Source organism: Triticum aestivum, chromosome 4A (genome assembly GCF_018294505.1).
Source record: "Triticum aestivum cultivar Chinese Spring chromosome 4A, IWGSC CS RefSeq v2.1, whole genome shotgun sequence".
NCBI lineage: Eukaryota > Viridiplantae > Streptophyta > Magnoliopsida > Poales > Poaceae > Triticum > Triticum aestivum.
Genome location: NC_057803.1, coordinates 297,963,028 through 297,972,341, shown reverse-complemented (window position 1 = coordinate 297,972,341; position 9,314 = coordinate 297,963,028).

Sequence of the window (9,314 nt, the reverse complement as noted above, 5' to 3'; positions counted from 1 at the left end):
CCGGGCGCCACGTGGCGCGTCCTGGTTGGGCGGCAGTGGCGGCGGACGTTGTCCAGCTCCGCCCGGACACGTCCGGAGCGGCGGATCTGGGATTTTTAGGGTTAGGGGGGAGAGGATCCGCGAATTTGGAATGGGGTGTATATATAGGCATAGAGGGAGCTAGGAGAGTCCAAATGAGGTGCGGTTTTCGGCCACGCGATCGTGATCGAACGCTCTAGGACATGGAGCAGAGTTAGGTGGGTTTTGGGCCAAATTGGAGGGGTGTTGGGCTGCAACACACACGAGGCCTTTTCGGTCCCTCGGTTAACCGTTGGAGTACCAAACAAAGTCCAAATGGTACGAAACTTGATAGGCGGTCTACCGGTAGTAAACCAAGGCCGCTTGGCAAGTCTCGGTCCAATCCGGAAATGTTTAATCCCCACACACGAAAGAAAGCTAGAAATGGCCACCGGAGGAGAACGAAGCGCCGGAATGCAAAACAGATAACGGGGAAAATGCTCGAATGCATGAGATGAACACGTATGCAAATGCAATGCACATGATGACATGATATGAGATGCATGACAACGACAACAACACACGGAGACAAAACCTGAACCCGAGGAAATAAATTAACTTAACGCCGGAAACGGCAAGAGTTGGAGTACAAATTGGGAAAGTTACATCCGGGGTGTTACAACACTCCACCACTACGAAAGGATCTCGTCTCGAGATCTAGGACTGAAAGAACGCCGGGTACTCAGAACAGAGGTGATCCTCGCGTTCCCAGGTAGCTTCACGGTCGGAATGGTGTGACCACTTGACTTTGAGAAATTTGATTGACTTGTTGCGAGTCTTGCGTTCAGTTTCTTCAAGAATAGCAACTGGGTGCTCACGATAAGAGAGATCTTCTTGGAGCTCAATGTCCTCGAAGTTGACGGTGCGGTCAGGAGTCTTGAAGCACTTTCGAAGCTGAGAGACATGGAACACGTCATGAACATTTGCAAAGTTTGAAGGAAGCTCGAGTTGATAGGCGAGGTCGCCTCTCTTGCTGACAATCTTGAAAGGTCCCACGTATCTAGGGGCAAGCTTCCCTTTGATACCGAAGCGACGAGTACCTTTCATAGGAGAGACACGGAGGTAAACATGATCTCCGATCTCGAAAGCCAAATCACGGTGCTTACTATCATAGTAGCTCTTATGGCGGGATTGGGCTGCTTTGAGGTTATCACGAATGACTTTGCACATTTCTTCTGCCTCCGTGATTAAGTCATTACCCAAAAGCTGAAGTTCACCGGTTTCAGACCAGTTGAGAGGGGTACGGCACTTCCTGCCATACAAAATTTCAAAAGGGGCCTTGCCCGAACTTGCTTGAAAACTGTTGTTGTAGGAGAATTCAGCATAAGGAAGACAATCCTCCCACTTCATGCCGAAGGAGATCACACAAGCCCTGAGCATATCTTCAAGAATCTGGTTGACACGCTCGACTTGACCGCTTGTTTGAGGATGGAAAGCTGTGTTGAAGCGGATGTTGGTGCCCATGGCCTTCTGAAAGGAATCCCAAAACTTCGAGGTAAAGATGCTGCCACGGTCTGAAGAGATCACTTGAGGAATACCGTGCAGAGGGACAATACGAGAGGTATAGAGTTCCGCCAATTGAGCTGCAGTGATCGACTCTTTGATAGGCAGAAAGTGAGCCACTTTGGTGAGTTTGTCGATGACAACGAATATAGCATCATTGCCACGCTTGGACTTTGGAAACCCAGTCACGAAGTCCATCTCAATGTGGTCAAACTTCCATTCTGGAATGGCAAGAGGTTGGAGGAGACCAGCTGGCCTTTGGTGTTCTGCCTTCACTCTTCTGCAGACATCACATTCATTCACGAATTGAGCGATCTCGCGCTTCATTCGAGTCCACCAATAAGCTTGCTTAAGGTCCTGATACATCTTCGTGCTCCCAGGGTGGATGGAGAGGAGAGAATTGTGAGCCTCGTTCATGATCACTTTACGGAGGTCACCTTTGGGTACAACAATACGATCTTCGAAGAAGAGAGTGTCCTTGTCATCAAGGCGGTAGCATTTGTACTTGGACTGGCTCTTAGCAATCCCAATCTTCACCTTTTTCACCATAGCATCAAGAAGCTGTGCTTGGCGAATCTGGTCTTCTAAGGTAGGAGAGACTTGAAGGTTGGCGAGGAAACCTTGAGGAACAACTTGCAGATTAAGTTTGCGGAAAGCTTCACAAAGCTCGGGTTGATAAGGCTTAAGAATCAGACTGTTGCAGTAAGCCTTTCTGCTCAATGCGTCAGCAATCACATTGGCCTTGCCTGGAGTATACTCGATACTCGGATTATACTCTTGAATCATTTCGACCCATCGAGTTTGCCTGAGGTTGAGATTAGGCTGAGTGAAGATGTACTTGAGACTCTTGTGATCAGTGAAAATGTCCACTTTTCTTCCCAATAGAAGATGTCTCCAAGTCAAAAGAGCATGCACAACTGCCGCCAACTCGAGATCATGAGTGGGGTAGTTCTTCTCATTAGGCTTCAACTGGCGAGATGTATAAGCAACAACTTTCTTCTCTTGCATCAATACTGCGCCAAGACCTTGGAGAGAGGCATCACAAAAGACCCCGTACGGCTTGGATTCATCAGGCGGAGTCAGAACTGGAGCAGTGATCAACTTCTCTTTCAAAGTGTTGAAAGCAATATCACACTCCGGAGACCAAACGTACTTGACGTGCTTCTGAAGAAGATTAGAGAGAGGCTTCGCGGTCTTAGAAAAGTTTTCAACGAATCTTCGGCAATAGCTAGCGAGACCGAGAAAACTGCGGAGTTGCTTCACGTTCTGAGGAGGTTCCCAATTCACAATTGCAGACACCTTCTCAGGATTCACAGCAATGCCCTTGGCAGAGATGATATGACCAAGATAAAGAACCTCATCGAGCCAGAATTCACACTTGGAGAACTTGGCGTAGAACTGATGTTCCCTGAGCTTATCAAGAACCAAACGCAAGTGCTTGGCATGATCTTCCTTGTTCTTCGAGAAAACCAGAATGTCGTTGAGATAGACCAAAACAAAGTCATTGGTGTAGGCGTTGAAGATGAAATTCATCATGCGAGAGATCATCGGAGGAGCGTTGGCGAGGCCAAAAGACATGACAGTGTATTCATATGAACCAAAGCTTGTTCTGAATGCTGTCTTGAGAATATCTTCTTCACGAATGCGAATCTGGTGATAACCCATACGGATCAAGCTGGGAGAATACTTGGGCTCCTTTGAGTTGTTCGAACAGCTCATTGATGTTGGGAAGTGGGTATTTATTCTTGATGGTCTTCTTGTTCACTGGACGGTAATCAACACAAAGTCGGTCCGTTCCATCTTTCTTCTTCACAAAAAGAACACCACAACCCCATGGAGAAGAACTAGGCCGGATGAGACCCATTTTCTCTTGCATATCGAGCTGCTTCTTCAGCTCCTTCAACTCTTCAGGTCCGAGCTTGTAAGGACGTTTGCACACAGGTTCTGTGCCAGGCTCAAGATCAATAACGAATTCAACTGGCCGGTGCGGAGGCATTCCTGGAAGCTCTTCTGGAAAGACGTCTTGATATTCGCAAACGACTGGAATTTGAGAGATGGCATCCAATTCACCCTTCTCATTGAGAGAAAACAGACGAATGGTATCATCACGAGCGGCAAAGACAATCACATCCTCAGACAAATGAGTCAATTGATAGTAACATCCGGAACGCATACTCGAGATGTCATTTGATGGGCCAGAGAGACGATAGCCAACGGCTTCGGCAACACTTGAGTAACAAAATCATGCTTAGATGCAAAAGGTCTCGAGATGAAACAATGCGATGCACTAGTGTCAAAAAGAACTTTTGCAGGAATATCATTAACAGGAAGGTTACCCATGATGACATCTGATGAGTCCTCTGCCCGAGCTGCATTCATCAAATTGACCTTGGCATGCTTGGGATTATGCTTGACCACCGTTGTACTTGCCGATCTGATAGGAGGAGGAGGAGGAAGACGCCTCTGGTTGAAACACTTGTTGGCATAGTGACCCTTCTGTTGGCACTTATTGCACGTGACCTCAGAAAGCAGACGGTGATACGGAGCACTCAATCTTGGAGGTTGAGACGAAGTCTTGTTCTGAAAGCCAGGGTTGGGTGGGTGGGAAGAACCACTGCCACCTTTGCTCTTCTGCTGATATGGCTGACGGAATGGAGGAGGAGGAAGCCAAAACTTATGCTGCTTGGCCACTTGAGTAGAGGAAGAAGGAGTAACATCTCTGACTCGCTTCTTGGAAGCATCACACCTCAACTGAGCAGCCTCTTGCTTTAGTGCCATGTTGTAGAACTCATCGTACCTCAAGGGCTCAAAGAGAACAAGAGCGAGTTGGATATCTTCTCTGAGACCACCCCTGAACTGGTATATCATGCTCTTCTCATCAAGCACGTCCTGCTTGGCAAAGCGAGCGAGCTTCTGGAACAACTTGTTGTAGTCATAGACAGACAAAGAGCCTTGCTTCAGATTGCGGAATTACTCACGCTTGCTTTCAACCACGCTCTCGGGAATATGATGAGCCCTGAAATCTCGACGGAAATCATCCCAAGTGATAACACGTCCACCTCTGGAGTCCTTGTACTGCTGGAACCATTCTGCAGCTTGATCTTTGAGTTGGAAGGAAGCGAACTTGACAAAGTCCTCAGGCCTGACGTTACTGCACTCGAAATGCTTACACAGATCCACAAGCCAATGCTCAGCATCGGTTGCCTCAAGACAATTGTTGAAAGTCTTTGGCCCGTTAGCAAGGAACTGGTTGAGTGTAGCAAAGTGACTCTGATTGCTGCCTTGATTCCCTTGACTGCCTTGATTGCGCTCTTGAAGAATTTGCATGATCAGCTGTGTGTTTGCATTGGTTGCGGCCATCACAGCTTGCCATGCCTCTGGAGGAGGTGGAGGTGCTGGCGGATCAGGATTCGGAGTCGTGCGCATTAGAGGAGCCATCCTGAAGAGGTTGACCACCATTAGCACATTGATAGATAAAATATTGAAGTTGAATCCAACGGAATGAAAATTGCAACATATAGTCTTCACATCCGAACAAAATGAACGAATGCATTCCTCTTGAAATGGTCACATATCCATAATTTGAGAAGCCACGTAGAATTAAGGTAGAGAAATAAATCAACAAGGTACAGATCAAGAACGAATAATTGGTAAGAAATCCCAATCTCAAACTAATATTCGTAGAAGAAGAACTAGAGCTACTAGAATTCCCACGTATGAAACTCCCGAACCTTTCCGGTTATGCAATCAGGTGTTGGGGATATAGGGGAAGCATAATATCTCACCCAAACTAGCAAATCCTACATCCAGCTGTATCCATCCTTCAACACATAACCAAGAAACCTTCAGAAACCATCTACCTCAACCTTCAAAAAGCATCCGTTATACAAGTTATGGCGATACTCCCGAACTCCCGCCCCAGTACTGGGTGGCGTCGAGGTTATCTCACCAACGAACTGCATAAAAGAGATTTTCGATGTCGGCGTACTAAACTCAGGTATTCCAGAATTGCAACGATATAATTATGATGACATCACCTCAGAGCTCAACTCCCCGGGACACTTCCACTAAACCCCTGACAGGAGGCACCAAGACAATGTTCTCATCATAAAACCATCGGAACGATTCCAAGATACCCGCGTGATCCTAAATTTTTTTTAGTGAAATTTGAGAAGAGAAGAGTCAAAACTCTACGTCAGGATGCCTTACCAGAGCGATGAGGAGACTGGGAAGTAAAAAGAATTCCTAAACTCTCCGATATATAATTCCTAAATGACTCAAAACATTTTTCTAGACACAACTCGGCCGCTAAAATGATCAAGCAATGGGGCTCCTAAGGTCAGGGAAGGCTCTGATACCAACTTGTAACACCCTCGATGCGACTATAGCTCCCACGTGTCGAGGCACGACTTAGAGACATAATCGCATTGAAGGCATATGTCGCAAGTTAGGCAATCTTCACAACATCCCATGTAATATGAATAATAAAGGGGAGATAACATAGTTGGCTTACACTCGCCACGTCAATCAAGTACATAAATAACATTACATCATCCAAACACTCATGGCCCGACTACGGCGCCAAAATGAAAGAGAACCCAACATGCGACATGGTCCCGTTCACCCCCAACTGGGCACCACTACTGATCGTCGGGAAAGGAAACATAGTATCATTGAGAGTCTCCGTCGAACTCCCACTTGAGCTCATACGCGTCTCCTGGAGCGGAATCATCAGGCCCTGCATCTAGTGTAATAGTAATCTCTGAGCCACAGGGACTCAGCAATCTCGCACCCTCGCGATCAAGACTATTTAAGCTTATAGGTATGGCAAGGTAAAATATAAGTGGAGCTGCAGCAAGCGACTAACAAGTATAGTGGCTAACTAATTCGCAAAAGAGAGCGAGAAGAGGAGGCAAAGCACGAGCGAGAAGCTAGAGAACAACCTGCGCAAACATTACTCCAACACCGTGTCCACTTCCCGGACTCCGCCGAGAAGAGGCCATCACGGTAACACACTCGGTTGATTCATTTTAATTAATTAAGGTTCAAGTTATCTACAACCGGACATTAACAAATTCCCATCTGCCCATAATCCCTGCAGTGGAGTCCCAACTTAGCCCATGACAAGCTCTCACGGTCAATGAAGGAATAGACCTCCTCCCAAGACGTTCCGATTAGACTCGGTATCTCGGTAATTCAAGACACTTCGACAGGTTAAAACAAGACCAGCAACACCGTCCGAATGTGCCGACAAATCCCGATAGGAGCTGCACATATCTCTTTCTCAGGGCACACTCAGATAAGCAATCCGTACAACTAAAACCAGCCCTCGAGTTTCCCCGAGGTGGCGCTGCAAGGGGCTCTAGTTTGGACCAACACTTAGAGGAGCACTGGCCCGGGGGGGTTAAAATAAGATGACCCTTGAGTCTGCAGAACCCAAGGGAAAGAAAAGGGTAGGTGGCAAATGGTAAGACCAATGTTGGACATTGCTGGAAAAGCTTTAATCAAGGCGAACTATGAAGGGGTTCCCATTATAACCCAACCGCATTAGGAACGCAAAATCCGGGAACATAAAACCGATATGACGGAAACTAGGGCGGCAAGAGTGGAACAAAACACTAGGCGAGAGGCCGAGCCTTCCACCCTTTACCAAGTATATAGATGCATTAAGATAACATGGCAATATAATGATATCCCAACAAGTAAATAAAAGATGTTCCAACAAGGAACGGCCTCCAATCTTCACCTGCAACTAGCAACGCTATAAGAGGGGCTGAGCAAAGCGGTAACATAGCCAATCAACGGTTTGCTAGGACAATGGTGGGTTAGAGGTTTGACATGGCAATTTGGGAGGCTTTCAAGCAAGTGGTAGGCATCGTAGCAATGGCATAGCAAAAGAGCGAGAAAACTAGTATAGCAAAGATAGTAGTGATTTCGAGGGTATGATCATCTTGCCTGCACAGTTGTCAGAGTTGACTAGATCCTCGAAAGCAAACTCAACGGGCTCCTCGGTAGCGAACTCGTCTCCCGGCTCTACCCAAACAAGACAAACAAGCAACAAGGATACAATCAACCACGTGCAAGACCAAGCAATATGATGAAATGATGATATGCTATGCGGGATGCGACGCAGGATGCAAAATGCAAGGTACGACAGGAAATGCATGAACCTGGCCTCAACTTGGAATTCCAAGTGTGCCACTGGAAAGATGAGATGAAATCGCTTGAAAACGATATAAAGAACGCCAGAATCGGAGTTACGGTTTGGAAATGGCAAGCGTTTCAAAAATGACACCGGTCTGCGATTTACAGCAAGTAGGCATCTAAATGCAACGAAATGAACATGCTACAGCACCCAAACAAGACAACAAAATACATGGCAGGGATGCACACAAGATGCTTAACAAAGGTCTAGCACTGATCTACGGCCAAATCATCCATTAACAGGTTCAAACAAGCAAGGCAAAAACGCAAATGACAAACAGATCTCAGACTTAGTGAAATTAACAATTGTTTGGAATTTCAGATCATATAGCCCTCTTCAGAGCAACAAAACAACATGCTAAAGGACCTGAACATGCCAAAGAAAGACATGGCATGGAGCTACTCAACAAGCTTAACAAAAGTCCCTTAGTGACCTTGAGCCAAAAGGGAGCAGAAAATACAATTGTAAGCATGTGAACATAGCAAAAACATAATCAGTTTTCAGACTTAGTGAAAACTGGGACTTGCTGAAACATAACTCACGAAGGCATGTTTACGAGCTCGGTGCACTCACCATGGTGCAAGTCATGGCAAGACAAGCATACATCCATAAAGAAGGCACAAAATACAAGCTAGACATGGCAGGAACAATAGCATAGCATGCACGGATCAACTACAATAACATCGGCAAAATCGCAAACAAGTTGACGATCTGCCCAGATTCGCAACGAAGCAAAAGTAGAGCTCGATTGACTCAAGCTAGGGTGCTGCATAATTGCAAACAAAGACATGGATGGATAGAGAACTACAAGATTAACAAAATTCCCTTATTGATCATCCTCAAAAGAGGCACGGATCACTAGGAAACAACACAAACGTATGGCATCGTGAGATAAAAAATCCCAGGACTTAGTGAAATTACTAAGTCCCTGAAAACAGAATTAGCAAGTGCACCACTTTGCAAGCTTGCACAAGTCACCACACACATCCTAAAAATACATGGGTTGCACCTCTGGAAAGATGACAAAACCCTTAACAAAACACATGAAGAACTCACGGGCATAACATGCACACATTAATCATGGCAAAAATGACAAAAGTGCTAACCGGAGTAACAGATCTGACAATTAACTCAAGTAGCCCTCTTCTAACAGCATTTCGGGCATGAAGATGAGATCAAATGAAAATGAGGCAATGGAATGAAATGATGTACTCTCTGAGATGAACATTTTGATATGCTATATGCATGAATCGGAGCTACGGATGCAAAGTTACGGAGCCGCGAACAGAGCAACTTGGACTAAAAATTCTGGAGACTTAGGAAAAATTCAACCTCCGGATCTGGATCTAGGGTTTGCACGGAAACCGACACGCGCCGCTGCAGTGTAGCTGTTCGAGGACCGCCGGAAGAAAAAGAGCCGCGGCGGCCGGAGCTCTCGCCGGAGAGGGCGCCGGCGACGAGGAGGCGGGGCGCCCGGAGCTTCACGGAGGAGGGGCGGCGGCCGCGAGGCGCTGGGCTGCCAGCGACGAGTCTTGGCGGCGGGGCGGCG